Source organism: Oncorhynchus masou, chromosome 2, assembly GCF_036934945.1.
Source record: "Oncorhynchus masou masou isolate Uvic2021 chromosome 2, UVic_Omas_1.1, whole genome shotgun sequence".
Classification (NCBI taxonomy): domain Eukaryota; kingdom Metazoa; phylum Chordata; class Actinopteri; order Salmoniformes; family Salmonidae; genus Oncorhynchus; species Oncorhynchus masou.
This window is the reverse complement of record NC_088213.1, coordinates 48,737,507-48,761,987: the sequence shown is the minus strand read 5'-3', so window position 1 is coordinate 48,761,987 and position 24,481 is coordinate 48,737,507. Positions and strand designations below refer to the sequence as shown.

The following is a 24,481-nucleotide window of genomic DNA, read 5'->3' as shown; positions in this document are numbered from 1 at the left end:
CATGACATCTCTGATGATTATTCTGAGCCTCAGCCTGAACTTATACCAAGGTGCAAAAAAAGCCAGAACAGTGCACAGAGCAGGTCAAACAATGAGGCAGGAGAGAGGAAGGGATGGCACCGTTTGGATAGAACAAGCCAGTGACAATGCTACTAGCCAATTATCAGCACAAAATGTCAGAACAGACCCTACATCTCAAGCCAAAAACAACATCAGCAACGCGCTCACTAGCTTTGGTTGTTTATGTGAGATGGACATGCGACAGCACATCAGGGACTGTACTGTGGCACACAGGGAGCCATTGCCTGGGATCTGTCTGTTGATGAGCTAGAAGCGTTCATTTCTATCCTGTATGTCCGCGTTTGTATTGTGTGACAAGGCAGTGTGTTTCGTCAATCCCATCTGTCTCCATCTCTAAAGTCTCTGCCCGTCCACCTAAAACCCTCTCTTCCTCTCCTCTCTTTACTTCCTCATCTTAATTTGTCACCCTAGCTCGCTTGGCCTGTTAAGCACAATTTTCCTCCTCACCATGTCACCGCTCTTTCAGTTTTTAGCTGTAAACGTGGGGTAAAAAAACAGGCCCGAAAAAGGAGTCATCACAATTGTCCTTCTCAATGGAGTCAGTTTGTTGTAGGCAAAATCCAAATGAGACTTTTTTTGTTCAGTTATGATACCGGTGAGTTAAGCTATAGTTACTATAATTTAATTACTTTTCACATTTAGTAAGTGAGGGTGTCATCATGGGAATAATGTAATAAACCTAATAAGAAATACGGAAGCAATAAAGGTACTTTTAAAAGTTAAACCATTAACAGAGTAAACATATCCATACATTTCACTCATATTTGCAGCACCCACAACATCCATGCATGAAAGCCTATCTTTCTTGACATGAGACCGAATAAATACATGTTAAATTGATTTCTTGAATTTCTTTTTCCAGTATTCTATTCATCTCCCTTTAATAACCTAGATCACTTTGGTAGTTAAATTAAGGGCATTTAAGATATTTCTAGGAGCAGCGGGGGAGGAGTGGTCGATATAAAAAAGGGACTAATGTCTCCATCAGGCCCTAGCCCCATTAAGACCTTAACCTCTTGAAACTCCCCATCCCGGATCCGGGATTGTGACTAAAGCCTCAGGCTCATTAGCATAACGCAACGTTAACGATTTCTGAAAATCGCAAATAAAATGAAAATAATGCGTCTGCTCTCAAACTTAGCCTTTTCTTAACAACACTGTCATCTCAGATTTTCAAAATATGCTTTTGAACCATAGAAATTGACTAATTTGTGTAAGAGTATGCTAAGCTAGCTTAGCATTTTGAGTAGCATTTAGCACGCAATATTTTCACAAAAACCAGATAACCAAATAAATAAAATCATTTACCTTTGAAGAGCTTCGGATGTTTTCAATGAGGAGACTCTCAGTTACATACCAAATGCGCAGTTTTTCCTGAAAGCGTCTGTGTAGGAGAAATCGTTCCGTTTTGTACATCACATTTGGCTACCGAAACGAACCGAAAATTCAGTCACCTACAACGTCAAACTTTTTCCAAATTAACTCCATAATATCGACCGAAACATGGCAAACGTTGTTTGGAATCAATCCTCAAGGTGTTTTTTCACATTTCTCTTCATTGATATATCGTTCGTGGAAGCTTGCATTCTTCTCTAAATTCCATGGAAAAATACTTGCAGCTGACTTTTGCGCACCAATTTCGGCGCAGGACACCGGGCGGACACCTGGTAAATGTGGTCTCTTATGGTCAATCTTCCAATGATATGCCTACAAATACGTCACAATGCTGCAGACACCTTGGGGAAACGACAGAAAGGGCAGACTTACTCCTCTCGCATTCACAGCCATATAAGGAGACAATGGAAAACAGAGCCTCAAATCCTGCTCATTTCCTGGATGCCGTCTCATCTTGGTTTTGCCTGAAGCTCCCGTTCTAGGGCCCCCACAGACAATATCTTTGCAGTTCTGGAAAATTCAGAGTGTTTTCTTTCCAAAGCTATCAATTATATGCATATTTTTGTGACAAAATATCTTGTTTAAAACGGGAACGTTTTCATCCAAAAATGAAATTGCGCCCCCAGAGTTTCAAGAGGTTTTAAGTATTGACTAATATAAAGTAAGAATAAAGTGCTAAAAAATAAAATAAAGAGCAACTATGCAAGGGCTAGTCTGGGTACCCTTTTGATTAGCTGTTCAGCAGTCTTATGGCTTAGGGGTTAAGAAACCCTTTGGACCTAGAATTGGCGCTCCTGAACCGCTTGCCGTGAGGTAGAGAGAGAGAGAACAGTCTATGACTAGGGTGGCTTCAGTCTGACTATTTTTAGGGCCTTCCTCTGACACCCCCTGGTACAGAGGTCTTGGATGGAAGGAACCTTGTTCCTAGTGATGTACTGGGCCGTACGCACTGCCCTCTGTAGTGCCTTGCGGTCGGAGGCCGAGCTGATGGTGCAGCTGTGGACTTTGAGGATCTGAGGACCCATGCCAAAACTTTTCAGTCTCCTGAGGGGGAATAGGTGTTGTTGTGCCCTCTTCACAACGGTCTTAGTATGTTTGGACCATGATAATTTGTTGGTGATGTAGACACCAAGGAACTTGAAGCTCTCAACTTGATCCACTACAGCCCCGTCGAAGAGAATGGGGGCGTGATTGGCCTTTTTCTGTAGCCAACGATCATCTCCTTTGTCTTGATCACGTTGAGGGAGATGTTATCCTGGCACCACACTGCCAGGTCTCTGAGCTCTTCCCTATAGGCTGTCTCGTTGTTGTCGGTGATCAGGCCTACCACGGTTGTGTCGCCGGCAAACTTAATGATGGTGTTGGAGTCATGCAGTTATGGCTGAAAATGGAGGCAACTGAGCACGCACCCCTGAGCGGCCCCCGTGTTGAGGATCAGCATTGCAGATGTGCTGTTACCTATCCTTACCACCTGGGGGCGGCCCGTCAGGAAGTCTAGGATCCAGTTGCAGAGAGAGGTGTTAAGTCCCAGGGTCCTTAGCTTAGTGATGAGCTTTGAGGGCACTATGGTGTTGAATGCTGAGTCAATGAATAGCATTCTCACATAGGTATTCCTTTTGTCCAGGTGTGAAAGGGCAGTGTGGATCTGTTGGGGCGGTATGCAAATTGGAGTGGGTCTATGTTCTCGGATAATGGTGTTGATGTGAGCACTTCCCAGCCTTTCAAAGCACTTCATGGCTACAGACGTGAGTGCTACGAGTTAACCTGCCTAAATAACTATTATCTTGGTGTTCTTGGGCAGAGAGACAATGGTGGTCTGCTTCAAACATGTTGGTATTACAGATTCAGTCAGGGAGAGGTAAAAAATGCCAGTGAAGACAGTTTCTCTATAGGGCTCTCGTTCATACGGTTTCACTCTGTATGTTTGTCTCTCTCTGTGTGTGTCTGTACACACCTCTCGCTCACTCTCCCAGTCTGTCTTGCTTGCCTCTCCCACTCTCCCCATCCTCTTTCACTCTCCCAGTCTCTCATCCTGTCCCTCCCGACACATATTTTTCTCTCCTCACGCAACATCACAGCATTAATCCCAGTGCCTGCTGTTGAAGACCCCCCACAGAGTGGGAAGGGAGGAGGGATGAGGCAGGCTTCAAAAGGATTATATCATGAAGGCCTATATCACCTTCCTTGAGTAAATACTGTATGCAATAGGCCTAGGTCCTATATAATATTAAACAGTTAGTCAGAGCGAGGGAGGGAGGGAGAGCTAGAAAGAGGGGGATGGGAGGAGAGAGTCAGTCTCGGGTAGCTATGTAGTTCAACTGCTTTATTTTGTTCAGTATGAGAGGCTCTACGGAGAATGAGAGTTTGGCTCACACACAGAACAGTACCTTAAAGGTTATCGGTTTGTCCTCGCTGACAGGACAGACCATTCAAACACACACACACTCTGCTCTCTGTAGTTGCTATGACACAGCCCAATCATTTTTGTCTGACGGCTTGGCACTTGGCATTTGTTTACCTCCGGACTTCCTGGATGCTGATAGCAGATCTTATTACCATTTATGCACCGAGCAGAGCGCAACTAAAAACAACACGCCACTCTACAACTTAGCTGTAGTCAAGCACGTCCTAAAATTGAGGAGAATGAGACTGACTGACAGTTGCTAATGGAATACAGATCTCCAGTATAACATTAATGTGGTCTGTCCTATAGATGCACACTAAATCAAAGCAATGTGAACCCAGTCATACATTATGCACATTGTATCTAAGAATGGCACTTTTGATGAGTCTGCATTATTTTGGATGATTTACAATTAAACACTTCAAAACTACATCCATCAACAGATGGGAGGGCAGCATAACCTAGATGCAATTCCTATATCCACCATATTTCTTTCACCTTATGCTGTTTTTCCAGTCCAGTGAAGATGGGAAGAGAGGGGGCAAGGTCACAGGGGTTGTAATGGGGTGATTAGAGTAGTAACACCACCAGTGTGTGTGTGTGTGTGTGTGTGTGTGTGTGTGTGTGTGTGTGTGTGTGTGTGTGTGTGTGTGTGTGTGTGTACATACTCGGTGGTAATGATGGGTTTGGGAAAGGGGCTGGCTGAAAGCCCAGCACAAATAAACATTCTGCTTTTCAACAGTCCATTTGAAGTGCACTACCAGCGCAAACCTGGAGAGTTCAATCTGCCTCACCAGGGAGGAAAGCAAAATGCCTCATTTCAGCAGGGCCCTCAAAATAAAGAGCTCTTTTCATAGCTCCGTTGAATGCTTGGTTGTTGCCAACCACACGGTTTGTCATTCAGCGAGTAGGTTTTTGTAAACGGTAGCAGGGGGATAAAGGGTCTAATCGCTCTTGCCATTTGGGTGGTGTCATCTGCAGCGTTTCCCGATGGAAAAGGCACCGTGGATGACAACCAGGGGTGTAACGGTTCACCAAACCCACGGTTTGGTACGTATTGCGGTTTTGGGGTCAGTTCGGTTACGGTACAGCGGGAAAATTAAATTCCAACAGTTATTGTAGTTCATTGCTTTTTTACTTGGCAAAAGACACATAAAATGCACCCACCCTTCTGACAGCAATTGATGTTCCTGGGATTGTTTGTTGTGACTGGGATTGTTTTGTTGGGCCTCTCAAGTAAAGGTCTTCACGCGTCCAAAAAAAGTTTAACCTGTTCCGAAATGGACTTGGAGCTTTCCCACCCAAACCCGATATGCATAAATACATTTTTAAATATATGAGAACAGTTTCAGACCCAAAGACAACTAGACCAGTTCCGCATAGACCTGGTCGGATCTACACCTGTCCGATCCGAGTGAGGGAAGCAGCAGAAAAGTAAAATTGTAAGCTACTTCATTACCCAGAGCTGATAAAGTGTGAGGGAGAGATGATCTAGTAGGCAGAGGGGCCTTGCGGTGTATGTACTGTGAGAGTGACACGGGAGCAAGGAGGGTGGGAGAGCGAGACAGCAAAGCTGACTTCAGCTAGTAAAATAACTTCTAGGTTATTTATCATACAACATGATTACGTCAGGGATAGGCAACTCGTGGGGCCAAATTACTGACCGCCGGGGGGTAAAAATAAAAAAGCTGCCATTTTGTTGCTGCCACCCCCAACAAAGTTCCCCATCCCTGGATTACGTTGTACCCGTCTTCACCGTATTTATGCATATTGCATCCTACTGTTAAATTAGCCTAGCTAGCTATCTAGGTTGAGGCTGCAAGCACTTTTTCCTCCCTGTCCTAAAGTCACAAATAATCAGATTATTAAGTAGCAACCTACCTGTTCGCTCTTGGTCGTTGTAGCATATACTTCCAATTTAACTATTAAATCCCTCATTTGAATCCCTTTTACTGATTATCTAATCTCCTTACTTGTATTGCCACACATGAAGGTTGTGCCGCTCTGATGACATGTGATCAGTGGACTGTACTCATGGATGGCAAGGAAAGCCAGGCGTCCCCCAAAAATGTACCAATAAATTTTTTTACAAATGATAAAATGTCTTTAGTCTCTGTGTTTATGATTTTGCTTCAATTCACAATTGGCTGAATCGATCTCACTGGAGAAATCATCCGAGTGAGGGAAACAGCACCTCTCAGTATGAGAAGCCTGTGTATCTCATGCTGTCTGGACAAAAAGAGTGACACGTTACCGCTGTAGCATTTGATTGATTGATTGATTGATTGATGCCAGCAAGCATTATGGGTCCGTTGATAAAAACAAAATTACAAAAAAAAAAAGCCAATCAGTGTTGCACTGAGCTCAACAGTGGGTGGTCCGGTCACAGCAAAACACCCCCCAAGGAGGGACAGTTTGGATTTAGCATCACACCAATCAAATCACAACAAAAATCTGTTTCGGCATTGGCTTCTGGTTTTGACGTGTTGTTGTCCTGCAGTAGCTAGCTAGCTAAAAAGCGATGTAGATTATTATTTTGTTATTCAATTCTCTGTACAGGCCAATGATAATAACGATTCTGATCGAAAAAAAAAAAAAAAAAATCATACATTGTGCAACTGGCCTGAGACAATTAAAATTCAATATGGAGCCTAGATGTAGTAGGGGCACGTTAACTAGCTAGCTAACATAGCTGGTTCATTGTTGCCCATGCGAGAAAGTTTGCTAGCAAACTTAGTCAAGGACATCAACAACTAAAAGCATTGGCATTCATCTAGTCTACACTCTTTTTCTAAAACGCACAAATCAGCAGCGTTGAATGGACTTGTTTTTGGTATCTTTAATGGCTACAGATGTGAGTGCTACTGGTCGGTAGCCATTTAGGCAGGTTACCTTTGTGTTCTTGGGCACAGGCACTATGGTGGTCTGCTTAAAACATGTTGGTATTACAGACTCGGACAGGGAGAGGTTGGTAATGTCAGTGAAAACACTTGCCAGTTGGTCAGTGAATGATCACAGTACACGTCCTGGTAATCCGTCTGGGCCTGCGGCCTTGTGAATGTTGACCTGTTCAGAAAAGGTCTTACATCAGCTGCGGAGTGTGTGATCACAGTCTTCCGGAACAACTGGTGCTCTCGTGAATGTTTGCGTTATTTGCCTTGAAGCGAGCATGGAAGTAATTTAGCTCGTCTGGTAGGCTCGTGTCACTGGGCAGCTTTCGGCTGTGCTTCCCCCGACGAGCATCAGAGCTGGTGTAGTACGATTTGATCTAAGTCCTGTATGGATGCGTTGCCCATTTGATGGTTCGTCAGAGGGTATAGCAGATTTCTTAAGATTTTGGGTTAGAGTCCATCTCCTTCAAAGCGGCAGCTCAAGCCTTTAGCTCAGTGCAGATGCTGCCTGTAATCCATGACTTCTGGTTTGGGTATGTACGACGTCGTCAATGCACTTATTGATGAAGCCAATGACTGATGTGGTGTACTCCTCAGTGCCATCGGAGTAATCCCAGAACATATTCCAGTCTGTGCTTGCAAAACAGTCATGTAGCTTAGCATCTGCTTCATCTGACCAATATAATTGATCTCGTCACTAGTGCTCCCTAGTTTCATTTTTGCTTGTAAGCAGGAATCAGGAGGATAGAATTATGGTCAGATTTACCAAATGGAGGGTGAGGGAGAGCTTTGTATGCATCTGTGTATGGAGTATAGGTGGCCCAGAGTTATTTTTCCTCTGGTTGCACATTTAACATGCCGATAGAAATTTGGTAAAATTGATTTGTTTCCCTGCATTAAAATCCCCGGCTACTCGGAGCGTCGCCTCTGGGTCAGCGTTTTCTTGTTTGCTTATGGCAGAATGCAGTTCATTCAATGCTGTCTTGGTGCAAGCCTCTGACTGTAGTGGTATGTAAACACCTACAAAGAATACAGAAACTCTCAGTAGGTAGTGTGGTCTACAGCTTATCATGAGATATTCTACCTCAGGCAAACAATAGCTCGAGACTTCCTTAGATAGTGAAGACTGTTCTTTTTACATCTGAAGATATTTCAAGTATTTTTCCTTGGGGCAGACGATTTGAGTTGACTTCCGAATGTATCAGGTGAAGACAGAACTCCTTTACTCATTTAAGAAAGAGGAAGATATAACAGCCCGACAGGATGCTCTCGATTGTGCATCTGTAAACGTTTGTTAGAGTTGAATAATTTTGCACGGACAATTTTTCAGTTTTTGATTTGTTTAAAAAAGTTTGCAATATCAAATAAATGTCGTTCCACTTCATGATTGTGTCCCACTTGTTGTTGATTCTTCACAAAAAAATACAGTTTTATATCTTTATGTTTGAAGCCTGAAATGTGGCAAAAGGTCGCAAAGTTCAAGGGGGCCAAATACTTTCGCAAGGCACTGTATATATCTATATATATCTGAGAATCTTCAAAGTAGCCACCCTTTGCACACTGTAGCAATTGAAAGAGAACTTGGATGGGGCAATTATCAGACCAAAAGTTCACCTGATACATTGTTGTATTGCATCAATATCACAGACCTTATGATGAAAAATGCATCAACCCCCTACAAATATTTCAATTTATTATAATCCACATAATCAAATCAACCTTATAATAGGTACTGATTGATACATTTCTAAAAGACGCATATACAGTATTGTTCATCAACATCTTTATATGTTTTCATGAATACTTTCAAAATGCAAATGTATTTAAGCAACATTTTAGTTGCACTTCCCCCTAGCTCCACGACCACGGGTGAAACCTTGCTGAAATGTTCAATATATTTGTTGCATTGTTGTATCGTCAGTTTCTCAAGCCAAAACGTTGATGGCCTACACAAATTCATCTTTGCTTGTAGGCTTGGCAGAGTTATGGATTAATGTTTTCAGTTGATGCCAAACAAGTTAGATCCATTTTTTTTTAAAGTTTTAACAGTACATGCAGAGATGAAAAACATTTTTAGATATACTGTAGGCCTACCATAGGCTAGGTGAGTCTCACTAGTGTTAAGTAATGTGCTGTGAAAAAGTGTTATGCACAATAGCATAATCAAATTGTGGGAGGTATACTTAAGGCCACGTTGTGAACAGATGACCCATAGTGGCAGTGGGGTTATGGTATGGGCAGGTTAAAGCTACGGAAAACGAACACAATCACATTTTATCAAGGCATCAAGGTGCCATTCACCTCATGTTAACAGACAGCCCCATTTCGCAAGGATCTGTACACAATTCCTGGAAGCTGAAAATGTCCCAGTTCTTCCATGGCCTGCATACTCAGACATGTCACCCATTGAGCATGTCTGGGATGCTCTGGATCGACATGTACGACCAGGTGTTCTAGTTCCTGCCAATATCCAGCAACTTCGCACAACCATTGAAGAGTGGGACAACATTCCACAGGCAGCAATCAACAGCATAATCAACTTCATGCGAAGGAGATGTGTAGCACTGCATGAGGCAAATGGTGGTCACACCAGATACTGACTGATTCTGATCCACGCACCTACCATTAAAAAAAATATATTATCTGTAACCAGATGCATATCTGTATTCCCAGTCATTTGAAATCAATAAATTAGGCCCTAATTCATTTCAATTGACTGATTTCCTTATATGAACTAACTTTAAATTAGTAAAATCTTTGAAATTGTTGCATATTGTGTTTATATTTTTGTTCGGCCTGTTCTCCAAACCCTGTGTCACATCAAGATCTCGATCTTGGCCCTCAATCTGAGGTGATTTATTTGGGGAGAACTGTTTTTGCTAGGCTGCTTTATCTCAGCGGCTCCCCTTTTGTTTTGATTGAGTTTCTCATTTCTTTGCAGTGGCGTGAGAGAACTAAAAAATAAATCGCCCTGGATACGTAATTGGCTTGGTAAGGTTGGGGGAGGATTTTTTGGAAGCAGTGGATAGTGCTGGAGCTGCCCGCCACCCGCAGTGACTTTTGGAAGAAGGACCCTAGAGCTCTGGTGGGGCTCAGCATCTCCGAGCCGGGAGACCCCCAGGGACAAATGTGTCCAGAGCGGGGGTCTCTCACGGACCAACCAGGAATTTTCCCACAAACAAACAGAGCTGCAGAGGCCAGCGACCAAGACCCCTGTCCTCTGGAGGGAGTGAGCAAGGCAAGGAGGGAGGGCGGGAACAGGGAGGAAAAGCTGCTACAGGGCAATTCCATGTTAATAGAATAGCTCTTTGACTCCGATATTTTATGTTAAAATGTATGCCAAAAAAAAAAAAAAAAGACTTCAAAAGTTTAACAAACCCAACAACTCTATGCACAAGCACGACTTTCGGGTTTGGCCGTCATTGTAAATAAGAATTTTGTTCTTAACTGACTGGCCTAGTTAAATAAAAACAAATAAAACAAAGTTTGGTAACAGTATTACGGTAAAACCTCCCTCAGTTCATGCTCATGTTCTCCAAAAACTAAATATCTGCTCCGAATTAAGATTCAAAGACGTCTGCAGAAAGATGGGGTGTCAGCTATGACATGACACCTTGAGTTTGAAAAAAAGGGGTTATTGAACTACCGTAGGTGAAGTGGATTTACATCTGTTAACATAATGACATTATGGGTCCTGCTTTAAATGACGTTCAGCTTATAAAGGCTTCATAAAGCCTTCATAAGCATCTATAACCGTATGTCATGCTTTATAAAGGGTTCATAAATTTGGCACAACTGACAATCAACGTCAAATGTGACATATCATATTCGACCATGGTGGGTTATGTGCTTTATAAAAAAAAGTGACATTTATAAAAATGTGCTGAAGGATCCGCTGAAGGATCGCACATTTTCTAAAGTGAAGTGATGTTGCCCACATTACACCTACACCAGACACTTCCTGAAATTGATACAGTTACATATCAGATATTATTTTTTACTATATATGTGAACAACCACTTTGATTCAGTCTTATGTAGCAAAAATCAGATAAAAGCAGAGACACAGCTACAAATGGCATATCATACATACACTGCATTTGAGGAACAATGGGAAAGTAATTAGGCTCTGAAAGTTGGCAAAGTTGCATCATCACTTTTGAGAAAATGGCCTTTGAATGATTTGGTACCAACTACAGCCGATTAAGTTTTCATAACAAATCGGTATTTTGACGGCGATTATGGCTGATTACATTGCAATCCACAAGGAGATTGCATGGCAGGCTGAGCACCTGTTACGCAAGTGCAGCATCAAAAAGGACCTTGCTGCTGCAAGGCGCCAAGGTAAATTGCTAGCTCGCCTTAAACGGATCTTATTAAAAAAAAAAAATCTTCACATAATCACTAGTTAACCTAATGATGTCATCAACCATGTATAGTTAACTAGCTTGTCCTGCGTCGCATATAATCAATACGGTGCCTGTTTATCTATCATCAACTCACCGCCTAATTCAACTTTGCCAAACAGGTGATTTAATAAAAGCGCATCTGCATAAAAAGCACAATCATTGCACAAATGTACCTAACCATAAACATCAATGCCTTAAAATCAATACCCAGAAGTATATATTTTTAAACCTGCATATTTAGTTAAAATAAAATGTTAGCAGGCAATATTAACTTGGGAAATTGTGTCACTTCTCTTGCGTTCAGTGCAAGCAGAGTCAGGGTAAATGCAGCAGTTTGGGCCGCCTGGCTCATTGAGAAATGTGTGAAGACCATTCCTTCCTAACAAAGACCGTAATTAATTTGCCAGAATTGTACATATTTATCACATAACATTGAAGGTTGTGCAATGTAACAGCAATATTTAGACTTAGGGTTGCCGCCCGTTCCATAAAATACGGAAAGATTCCGAATTTCACAGAAAGAATAAACGTTTTGTTTGCGATATGGTAGTTTCCGATAAAAAAAATTGTTTAACCTTTATTTAACTAGGCAAGTCAGTTAAGAACAAATTCTTATTTTCAATGACGGCCTAGGAACAGTGGGTTAGCTGCCTGTTCAGGGGCAGAACGACAGATTTGTACCTTGTCAGCTCGGGGATTTGAACTTGCAACCTTCGTTGCTAGTCCAACGCTCTAACCACAAGGCTACCCTGCCGCCCCAGTATTTGACCATATTGATGACCATGTGTGCGTTTTATTATAATTAAGTCTGATTTGATAGAGCAGTCTGAGCGGTGGTAGGCAGCAGCAGGCTCGCAAGCATTCATTCAAACAGCACTTTACTGCGTTTGCCAGCAGCTCTGAGCAATGCTTGATTCAGTGCGGTTTATGACTTCAAGCCTATCAACTCCCAAGATTTAGGCTGGCAATACTAAAGTGCCTATAAGAAATACAAATGGTAGAGAGAAATAGTCGATGCATCATAATTCCTTGAGGCTGAACATGAAAGGTGTTCCTTATTTTACCGTTCATGTCTAGGGAACGTCTTGATCTACTTCAAATAAGGTCTGTGTTTAGTGCAGGCTTAAACCGCCGAGGTTTTTTGATACTCGTGTAAATCTCACAAGGATAAAAGTTAACGTTTGTCAACATATTTTAATAAATACACGCTTAAAAACAAAAACAATATTTGCTTATGTTTAGCCAAAATTGAGCAGAGTTACCTTGTCTTATGGATATCTACACAGTTATCAAACTGGCAAGGTGGTGTAAGCCTACATGAAACACAGACCTTGTTCGAAGTGAATCTAAAAATATCCTATGGAATGAATGAACTGCTTTTCAGATTTTACTGGAAGGTGTCAGGGGAATTATGGCTCACTTTGTCGTCAATTCTTACCATAACCAATATTAAAATACGACTTACTGCATATAGAAATTACAGTTTGTTTTCAACATTCACAGGTAACTTAAACTCTAGTTTTTTATTATTCAAACAGTTGAGAGTATGGATCTCCATACTGAAGCGGATTCAGTATCCTTGTCACTTCAGAGAGCTGTGTGTATAAATATATTCATTTTAACAGATGGCAGAGAAAAGCAGAGCACCAGTGTGGGACTATTACGGCACCAAGGTGTCTTATTTGTGAGAAGTCATAATTACAAATATATTTATAATAAATAAAAATATATTTAAAAAATATTTAAAAAAAAAAATAGGCCAATTCATTGGTATCTGCTTTTTTTGGTCCTTCAATAAATCAGTATTGAAAAATCATAATCGGTGGACCTCTTGGTATCAACTGTAGAGCTCTTCTTTCTCTACACCCATTCAGCAATAATGACAAAGCAAAGAAATGGTTTAGAGAAAAAATATATATATTTTCAGAACCTTTGCTATGACAAATTCAATTGATTGGACATGATTTGGAAAGGCACACACCTGTCTATATAAAGGTCCCACAGTTGACAGTGCATGTCAGAGAAAAAAAAAAAAACAAGCCATGAGGTCGAAGGAATTGTCCGTAGAGCTCCAAGACAGGATCGTGTCGAGGGACAGATCTGGGGAAGGGTACTAAAAAAAAATATGTCTTCAGCAATGAAGGTCCAAGAACACAGTGAGCTCCATCATTCTTAAATGGAAGAAATTTGGAACCACCAAAACTCTTCCTAGAGCTGGCTGACCGGCCAAACTGAGCAATCGGTGGAGAATGGTCTTGGTTAGGAGATTTCCTTCTGGAAGGTTCTCCACAACCATCTCTGCAGCATTCTAGCAATCAGGCCAATATGGTAGTGCCTAGACAGAAGTCACTCTGCAGTAAAAGGCTAATTGCAGCCCACTTGGAGTTTGCCAAAGGGCACCTAAAGACTCTCAGACCATGAAAAGTAAGATTATCTGGTCTGATGAAACCAATATTGAACACTGGCCTTAAGTCCAAGAGTCAAGTCTGGAGGACACCTGGCACCATCCCTACGGTGAAGCATGGTGGCGGCAGTGTCATGTTGTGGGGATGTTTTTCAGTGGAGAGACTGGGAGACTGTCAGGATTGGGGGAAAGATGAACAGAGAAAAGTACAGAGAGATCCTTGATGAAAACTTGCTCCAGAGCACTCAATACCTCACACTGGGGCGAAGGTTCACCTTCCAACAGGACAATGACCTTAAGCACACAGCCAAGACAAACCCAGGAGTGGCTTCGGGACAAGTCTCTGAATGTTCTTGAGTAGCCCAGCCAGAGCCTGGCCTTGAACCTGATCTCTGGAGAGACCTAAAAATAGCTGTGCAGTAACGCTCCCCATCCAACTAAAGAGCTTGAGATGATATGCAGAGAAGAAAAAAAATGGGAGAAACTCCAAGTACAGGTGTGCCAAGCTTGACGCGTCACACCAGAGAAGACTCAAAGCTGTAATTGCTGTCAAAAGGTGCTTTAACAAAGTACTGAGTAAAGTGTCTGAATACTTACACAACCGGTCCAAAGTTTTAGAACACCTACTTATTCAAGGGTTTTGGGGGGGACTCATTTGTCTTTAGCAGAGCTCTATCCTAGGAAACGAATCACCAATGGTAGATCTTAAGATAACAAACGGGATCAAATTGTTCAGTCTTCTTCAAGTTGAGGGAGGAATTGTTCAGTCGAGGTTTGGTGGAGGAGTAAAACATAAGTCAGATGACTCCAGAGCTTGGTGTGAAATGCCCTTAGGTGACTACCCCCAGCGGTCAGCATAATTGAATCCAAAGTATATAATGACCACCCTTTTACAAACAGCATAAATGTCTTGGAGGGTTAAGTTGGTTATTAGACATCTGCAGAGGTTAAAGGGTAGAAACTCTCCACAGGTTGGGCGTAGCCTCTTCTTGCAGGTGGTCATTTATTGGGATGAATCTTGTCCTGGAGGCCTACAGGTTGGTCACTAGCCAGCCTAGCTACAAAGTCATAAAATCTGATTTTAAACATAACCACACTGCTAACATTATGCCTTATAAGACCAAAAGGCTAATTTGACTTTGCGGCTGGCCCAGCTAGCCCATCCACTCCTACTTCAACAGTCTTTCCAAACTGAAAAATGGGAAGTACTTTCAGGATCTATGAACGGGAGTCTGACGAGTATCTGTTTAATGTGTTTATCTGACCAGCTACCAGTATAGTTAGACTGGCTCATATTCAGATGAGGACACTGCTATATTGTTCTGGTCTATATGTTCTGCAATACTGTTGATGTTGTAGAGTTTAATTGTGTTGTAGTAGATTATATTATTTAAAAGCAGATAAACATTTGTTGAGCCTCTGGATAAGCACTGTTACCTCTACATAGAAGGATTATTCAAATTCATTTAGCCAGTTTCCCCTTCTCCACTGGGCAACATTCCAGCTTTGACTATGTGAATAATATGGAAGTACAGTTAATCCCCGACCACAGTTTCAAACCCTAAACCCCATGACATACATGGAAGATCAACAAGCAGAGCCCCACTGAAGGAGCTTCACAGCTTTCCATTTGCAGCATTCGGATGTTGCCGAGCTTCGCTACGGTGCCCAGTCATGTATCTCGCAATCTTTGACCCTTGCCAAACTCACAATTACTTCTGTGTGATCGATGTCTCTACTGGAAATCTAAAGGTTACATCTCTGGAAAATGTAGCATGCAAACCCTCCTTTTTTAGCGAGTTTGCAAAATGTCCTTTTATAGAAGTAACCTCCGGAGTTGGATATCATTGCGATTATAAATAAAAAGCTGGAATGCAGTGGGGGAAAAATAAACATCCAAGCTGTGCTGTTATCTGCACCCAGCTGTGCAGTCAAAGGTCTCTGCTCCGAGATGATGTCACACTAATGTTGTATTACTGTTGTACTGATGTTCATCTAGTGTTGTGCTTATACTAATCCAATTATGGAGAAGTAAGCAAACTTTACTGAATGTTGATCCTGAATGCAAGGAACCAATCTTGAACTAAGGCAAGGAATGCAAGGAGGAACCTAACCTGAAGTCTTTTTGTGAAGCAGTAACTAATTTATGTTTGTGTTATCCAATGGTCTGCTGCTGCCTGACAGCAAGGTGTACCTTTGCAAGAATCTCAGGTAAGGACTGACCTAAGGTACTCATGTCAGATTCTAACAGCAACAGTCATACTCGTCTCATTGGATTAGACTGGCTGGTATTGCCAGACAAAGCCAGTCCTAACCGGAAGCCCTCATCAGCAGTATTGACAGGTACAATTAGGCTTCCTCACGCTACTCCTGCAGCTGGAGGGCAAGGCCCTGTAAGTGAATGAGCAGACATTGAGGCAGTAGGGTGCATGAGTAGGGTTCTGTGGTACAAGGGGAGGGAGTGAGAACCTTTCCCAGGTAGTACACTGCCCCCCAAATTATCCTCAAGTAGATAGTGAGCAGTGGAGGCGAGGGGAAACCTGCACTCAAGGGGAAGAAAAGAGGGTTTGCTTGGGGGGCGTTTAAGAAAATGTTTCCATATGTGCATCAGATCCCAAGTAAAAGAGGTGCTTTGTGCTCAGTAGTGTAGCACGTGCCAGGGTCCAGAAACAGACCCCGCCTTTTCCCCACAAACCACCCCCTACCATGGTTCTTTCATGGTAGCCCAGGGTAATATTAGAGAACTGTGGGAGGAGTAGTGCGAGGGTCGTATACCCACTCTCGGCAACCGTCCTGCGGACTGTTTTAACGGGCGCTAATTGCCTGTGACTGCAAGGGAGACGGGGGACAGAAACAACCATTTCATTGAGTTAGTGGTCTGGGAAATGGTGATGGGGGCAAGGAAGGAGTGAAGGGGGATGAGGAGGAGCATAGGGCAGGATGATTATGGAAGGGGGTTGAAGCTGGATATTCACAACCCCCATTATCCTGGTGCTAAAGCATTCCCCATGATAGCCTAATTATTCCCTGAGAAATTAAAGAGCCAAGTGTTGTACCTGCTCTGCATCAGGTTCCTCAGTTATTATCTATCTATCTAGCCTTCATTTATGCAGGAATTGATGCAAATGCAGCCTCTCCATTGAATTCAAACAATTCAAAGAGAGGCCAAAGCTTAAATTGCCAATATAAATTAGTGGGAGAAACAGAGAAAGGCTAATCAGGCAGCAAACCAATGTTTCCATTAATAAGTACTGGAACAGGTAAGAAAAGGCTCTCCTCGCAGCAGTATCACTGGTGTCAAGGCAGTAGAAAACAATAACACGTTGTGTTAAAAGGGAACATGAAAACAGAACTTAAGGCAACTTTTTCTACAATTGAGTATGCAGAATGAGTTAATTAACCATGCGGTTCCGTTGGCATGGGTGTTGTGGAACAGAGGAAATTAAGATGGAGAGACTGAGGTGGGAAAAAAAAGTGTAGAAAGAAGAGGTGGGGGGGGGTTAAGAATAAGAAATCTTCTTCCACTTTTGTTTAATAGATCCCATTAGGCAAGGAGACTTCCTCCTCGTAGGAACTTATACAGACCATAGTCTAAATGGGTGGCTTTAGGGCTTAGTAGGACAGACAGGGATGTAAGTCGCTCTGGATAAGAGTGTCTGCTCAATGACTAAAATGTAAAATGGAGTAGATTCATTACAAGTTGCTTAACTGCATATGATATATCATGCAACAGTTCCCATGCTATGTAAGTACAGATATTTTAAGATATGGACCTCAAGTTAAAGAAATGCATAAGAAATTAAGATGAAGTAGAAAGGGGTAGAGAGAGACCAAGAGGCAACAATGGAGCAACAGAGAGACAGACACACGCTGTGGAAAGTAAGTGTGGGCGCCAGCCCACATGCATTCAGTGCCTGTTAATATCGTAGCGTCGCTCCATGGTTGGACAAGCCCCGTCCCCTTCTGATGCCAGTTGTGGTTGGCACAAGGGGGCATTCCTGCCACGCTGCCGTTCCTATCCGACTCAGGTGTTTCACAGCCCCACTACTGTGTGAGGGAAACAGACCAGACTATTCAAACCCTAGCACCACCGCCCACCAACCCACCGTGAACACTAGGCCCCCAAAGCTAGACACAAATACTGTATATTAGGCCAGACAACTGCCTGAAGTAAAAAGACATTAAACTCTCCCAACACAATCCTCCACTGACAAACTAGACAGGAAACCAAGACGTATAGAGAGAGTTAGTCCAACATGAAACATGGACTTTACATTTTTTTTTAAAGGGACCACTGGTCAATTTCTCTACCTCAGGAGTAACACCCAACCCATGACAAAGTAATAGTCTCTTACTCATTTCATCTAACAAGAGTCAAGTTGCAAATGCAATGACTTAAATATATTAATTGGTGGTGTTACATTTACTGAGGCTCACATACAATGCCTTCGGAAAGTATTCAGACCCCTTGAATTTTTCCACATTGTTACGTTAGAGCATTATTTAAAATTGATTACACACAATACCACAATGACAATGTGAAAACAAGTTCAGATTTTTGCAAATGTAAAAACAAAAAAACAGAAATACCTTAAGTACTCAGACCATTTGCTATGAGACTCGAAATTGAGCTAAAGTGCATCCTGTTTCCATTGATCAACCTTCAGATGTTCGACAACTTTGAATCCACCAGTGTTAAATTCAATTGATTGGACATGATTTGGAAAGGCACACAGTTGACAGTGCATGTCAGATCAAAAACCAAGCCATGAGTTTGAAGGAATTGTCCATAGAGCTCAGAGAGAGGATTGTGTCGAGGCACAGATTTCTGCAGCATTGAAGATCCAAGAACAGTGGCCTCCATCATTCTTAAATGGAACTGGTTTGGAACTACCAAGACTCTTCCTAGAGCTGGCCGCCCAGCCAAACTGAGCAATCAAGGGAGAAGGGCCTTGGTCAGGGATGTGACCATGAACCTGATGGTCACTCTTTTCAGCAGCAGGGACTGGGAGACTAGTCAGAATCGAAGCAAAGATGAACAGTGAAAAGTAGAGCGAGATCTTTGATAAAAGCCTGCTCCAGAGCACTCAGACTGGGGTGAAGGTTCACCTTCCAAAAAGGACAACGACCCTAAGCACACAGTCAAGACAATGCAGGAGTGGCTTCGGTACAAGTCTGACAGTCCTCGAGTGGCCCAGCCAGAGCCCGGACTTGAACCTGATCGAACATCTCTGAAGAGACCTAAAAATAGCTGTGCAGCAATGCTCCCCATCCAACCGGACAGAGCTTGAGAGGATCTGCAGAGAGGAATGCGAGAAAATCCCCAAATACTGGTGTGCCAGTCTTGTTGCGTCATACCCAAGAAGAAGAGGCTGTAAATAGCTGCCAAAGGTGCTTCAACAAAGTACTGAGTATAGGGTCTCAATACTTATGTAAATGTGATTTCAGTTAATACATTTGCAAAAATTTCTAAAAAACAGTTTTTGCTTTGTCATTATGGGGTATTGTGTATAGATTGATGATACATTTTAGAATAAGGCTGTAACATAACAAAATGTGGAAATTGTATGAATACTTCCCGAAGGCAAAATAGGTATTTTTCAAACCCAAAACTAGTGTGCGTTTACCATGCTTGCTTTATCCCCACTGGAATGTCAATCTCTGAGATTCAAGCAGATCAGCCTGAGTCCTCAAATACACCCGCTGTAACACTGAGTTAGTGTGTCCTCTCAAAACCTCGGACTCTTCCGGGGCCCTGATGGGTAGAGATGGATGATTAAAATTGAAATGAGGAGGGGAGACAGTGTATGTCCAATACCCTAGCATACAGCAAAGTATAAAGTCATGTTTCAGCCAAGCAAAACATTTGTAGGCCTATTTTAAAACAATGAAAAAGCTTTGTTTAAGATGCAATTTACATTATCTTTGTGACATTGTTACCTCTGAATTTCTTTTTTACATTTGAATATAGTTTATATATAAAAATATTTTTAAAAAGGTGCATTCAGCAACTGCTGCACATTTCTCTTCATTCTGCCCCGACATCGGTATGCTATTTTCCCCACTTCATTTCTATTTGGAGTTTCTACAAGATCTGACACAGATCAATGCAATACTCACCAGAAAACCTTTGTATCAGAATCAGTTCTATCCTGGCAAAAATCTGACTTCTCTTCCACGGTTAGACAAAACTCCAATGTTATTTGTCACATGCTTCATAAAACAACAGTTGGAGACTAGCAGTGAAACGCTTACGAGCCCTTCCCAACAATGCAGGGAGACATTTTTGAAAATTGAGTAGCATTAACTTTCAATGTGCAGAGGTACATTATATATACACACACAAATTATGTGGATTCGGCTATGTCAGCCACACCTTTGCTGACGTGTATAAAAATCGAGAACACAGCTATGCAATCTCCATTGGCCTTACTGAAAAGCTCACCAACTTTCAATGTGGCACCATCATAGGATGCCACCTTTCCAACAAGTCAGTTTGTCAAATTTCTGGAAACGTCTAGCAGCAACAACGGCTCAGCTGCGAAGTGGTAGGCAACAAACTCACAGAATGGGTCCTCGGTTGCAACACTAATTAGAGTTCCAAACTGCCTCTGGAAACAACCTCAGCACAAGAACTGTTCGTCGGGAGCTTCATGACATGGCTCCAATAGCCTCGTGTGTGGCTGCTCGGCCAAGATCACCATGTGCAATGCCAAGGGTTGGCTGGAGTGGTGTAAAGCTCACCGCCATTGGACTCTGGAGCAATCGAAACACGCTCTCTGGATTGATGAATCACGTGTCACCGTATGGTAGTCCGATGGACGAATCTGGGATTGGCAGATGCCAGGAAAATGCTTCCTGCCCCAATGCAAAGTAAAAATTGTCAAGTTTGGTGGAGGCGGAATAATGGTCTGGGAGTCATTCATGGCTCGGCAAGGGAAAATGTTTACACTACAGCATACAATAACACTCAAGATGATTCTGTGCTTCCAACATTGTGACAATAGTTTGGGGAAGGCCCTTTCCTGTTTTAGCATGACAATGCCCCCGTGCACAAAGCGAGGCCCATACAGAAATGGTTTTTCGAGAATGGTGTGGACGAACTTGACTGACCTGCACAGAGCCCTGACCTCAACCCCATACGAACACCTTTGAGATTAATTGGAACTCCAACTATCAGTCAGTCCTAATCGCCCAACCTCACTAATGCTCATAGGCTGAATGAAAGCAAGCTAGCCCCGCAGCAATGTTCCAACATCTAGTGGAAAGACTTCAGAAGCGTGGAGGCTGTTATAGCTGCAAAGGCGGGGACCAACTCCATTATAAAATGTCCATGATTTTGGAATGAAAAACGAGCAGGTGCCCACATACATTTGGTAATGTAGTGTAGATATGTACATATAGGTACGGGTAAAGTCTCGGCAACAGAATAGATAATAAAACAGCAGCAGCATATGTGATGAGACGAGTTAGTGCAAAAATAGTCAACGCAATTCAGGATCCTGTTGGTAGCAGAGAGAACAGTCTGACTTGAGTGGCTAGAGCCTGACAATTATTAGGGCCTTTCTCTGACACTGCCTGGTATAGATGTCTTCTATGGCAGTGAGCTCGGCCCCAGTGATGTACTGGCTGTATACACCACCTTCTGTGGCGCAGCCAGTCAAGGTGCTCTCAATGGCGCAGCTGGAGTACATTGAGTATCTGAATGCCCATGCCAAATCTTTTCAGCCTCCTGATGGAGAAGATATATTGTCATGCCCTATTCACAACAGTGTTGGTGTGTGTGGACCATGTTAATTCCTTACTGGACACAGAAACTTGAAGCTCTTGACCCACACCACCATAGACCCATCAATGTGGATGGGTGCAGGTTCAGCCCTCTGTTTCCTGAAGTCCATGATCAGCGCCACTTCCGTATTGAGCTCTTCACTGGTACTTCCTGTATGAATTTTTGCTTGTAAGCAGAAAATCGGGAGGATAGCTCTGGTCAACTCCCGGAGAAGACTCTTGACCAATCAAAACAGGAAACAGTCATTTTTTGCATTTCGACTAAAGGGACATACAAAAAAAAACCTCATTATTCAAAGAGTAAAATCATTTAAAATGCCCGACCCCCCCCCCAAAAAAAGTGCCCCTGAACAACTAAGTTTCACACAGTAGTGAGTTGAGCTAAGGGGTCAGGGACGGTTGAGCTAACGCAGGCTAATGTGATTAGCATGAGTCAAGTAAAAAAAAGAAGAAAAAAATCCCAGAACATAGACATATGATATGGGCAGAAAGCTTAAATTCTTGTTAATATAACTGCACTGTCTAATTTACAGTAGCTATTAGTGAAATAATACCATGCTATTGTTTGAGGAGAGTTCAGTTATGAACTTGAAAATGTATTAATAAACCAATTTGGCACATTTGGGCAATCTTGATAACATTTTGAACAGATCTGCAATGGTTCATTGGATCAGTCTAAAACGTTGCACATACACTGCTGCCATCTAGTGGCCAAAATCTAAATTGTGCATGGGCTGGACTAATACATTATGGCCTGTCTCTTGCATTTTAAAGATGGCACAAAACATTTTTTTTTTCACTTTTTATTATCTTTTACTAGATCTAATGTGTTCTATTTTCCTACATTAATTTCACATCTCTACAAACTTCAAAGTGTTTCCCTTCAAATGGTATCAAGAATATGCATATCCTTGCTTCAGGTCCTGAGCTACATGCAGTTAGATTTGGGTATGTCATTTTAGGTGAAAATTGAAAAGGGTCAGATCCTTAAGAGGTTTTAAGAGGCCCAAAGAACATAAGCATAAGGGAAAGTGAAAGTTTGACTTAAAACATCTGGTAGTAATGCTAGCCAGCTAGGTACGAGGGTACTATATACAGTAAAGTACTGTACCACAGCTAATTAATCCCAAACTCCTAGGTTGTCCCAAATGTCACCCTATTAGCGACATCGGGGCTCTCCAACCCTGTTCCTCGAGAGCTACCCTCCTGTAGGTTTTCAATCCAACCCCAGTTCTCACTAAACTGATTCAGCTTATCAACCAGCTAATTATGTCAGGTACGCTAGATTAGCATTGGAGCAAAAACCTACAGGGCAGTAGCTCTCCAGGAACAGGGTTCAAGAGCCTTGCCCTATATAGTGCACTACTAACGGGCCCTGGTCAAAAGTAGTGCACTTCATTAGGGAATAATGTGCCACTTGGGATGCAACCCTTCGCTCCATGCAAGACAGAGGCTGCTGCTGCTTTCCATACAGTAACCCAGCATGCTGCCTGCCTGCTGCACAATGAAAGAGTTGGTTGGAAAAACCCACACTAACAGAGACTGGTGAGAGGTCTTGTGTATGCTGTGTGCTAGCGGAGAATAAATAAGGAAACCCAGCTGCTGCGAACTTGTGCTTCATTTCATTACCGTAACTGATATAAGAATCTTCACTGACATTTTCAACCTCTCCCTGATCCATGTTTCAAGCAGACCATAGTAGTCCCTGTGTCCAAGAATGCCCAGGTATCCTGTCTAAATTACAAACGCACCACAGCACTCACATCTGTAGCCATGAAATGCTTTGAAAAGCTGGTCACAGATCACATCAACACCATTGTGTCCTCAAAGCTCATCACTAAGCTAAGAACCCTGGGATTGAGCACCTCTGCAACTGGATCCTGGACTTCCTAACGGGCCATCCCCAGGTGGTGAGGATAGACAACATCTGCCACGCTGACCCTCAACACTGGTGTCCCTCAGGGGTGCGTGCTTAGTCCCCTGCTGAACTCTGTTTACCCACAACTGTGGACATGCAGAGCCAGGACACCCATTTAACATCCCATCTGACAGATGGCACCCTACAAAATAGCAATATCACCAATCACTGCCCTAGGTCATTGGGATATTTTGTTGACCAGAGGAAAGAGTGCCTCCTACAGAACCTCCAACAACTCTTCCAGCAGAACCTGCTTAGCTTCAGAGGCAAGCCATCAGTGGGATGCAGGGTTGTATACTGCTGGGTAGGCAACACCACATCTGCCATGCAGATCCTCCAGTACTCCATGTTCACCCATGACAGTGTGGGCGTGCACGACTCCAACACCATCATTAAGTTTGCTGACGATACAACGGTGGTAGGCCTGATCACCGACGATGAGATCGCCTATAGGGAGGTCTTCAGACACCTGGCAGTGTGGTGCCAGGACAACATCCTCTCCCTCAAAGTCAGCAAGACAAAAGGAGATGATCGTGGACAATAGGAAATGGAGGGCCGAGCGAGCCCCTATTCACATCGACGGGAGAGTAGTGGAGCGGATCGAGAGCTTCAAGTTCCTCAGTATCCAACATCACTAAGGATCTATCATGGTCCACACACACCAACAGCAATGAAGAAGGCATGACAATGCCTCTACCCCCTCAGGAGGCTGAAAGGTTTTGGCATGGGCCCTCAGATCCTTAAAAAGTTCTACAGCTACACCAATGAGAGCATCTTGACTGGCTGCATCACCGCTTGGTATGGCAATTGCTTGGCATCTGACTGCAAGGCATTACAGAGGGTAGCACGTACAGCTCAGCACTTCCCTTGGGGCAAGCTCCCTACCATCCAGGTCTGCTATTCCAGGCGCTTTCCAAGAAAGCTCAAAAAAAAGGGTCAGGCTCCAGCCACCCAAGTCATAGACTATACTCTCCGCTACCACACGGCAAGTGGTACCGATGCACCAAGTCTGAAACCAATAGGAGGCTGAAAAAAAAAACTTAGACCCCCAAGCTATAAGACTGCCAAATAGTTCAACTGTAGTTACCCTGTAGCTATTTGGTTAAGTCGGAAGAGTCAATGTATTTGGCTAAGGTGTATGTAAACTCATTTTCACAATTCCTGACATTTAATAAGAGTAAAAATTCCTCTT

General features: G+C 42.8%; 1 protein-coding gene across 1 annotated transcript in view; it reads right to left on the bottom strand.

The window, feature by feature from the left end:
* The window catches only part of daam2 (dishevelled associated activator of morphogenesis 2), a 223,168-nt gene that overhangs the window by 186,770 nt on the left and 11,917 nt on the right, over positions 1-24,481 (bottom strand).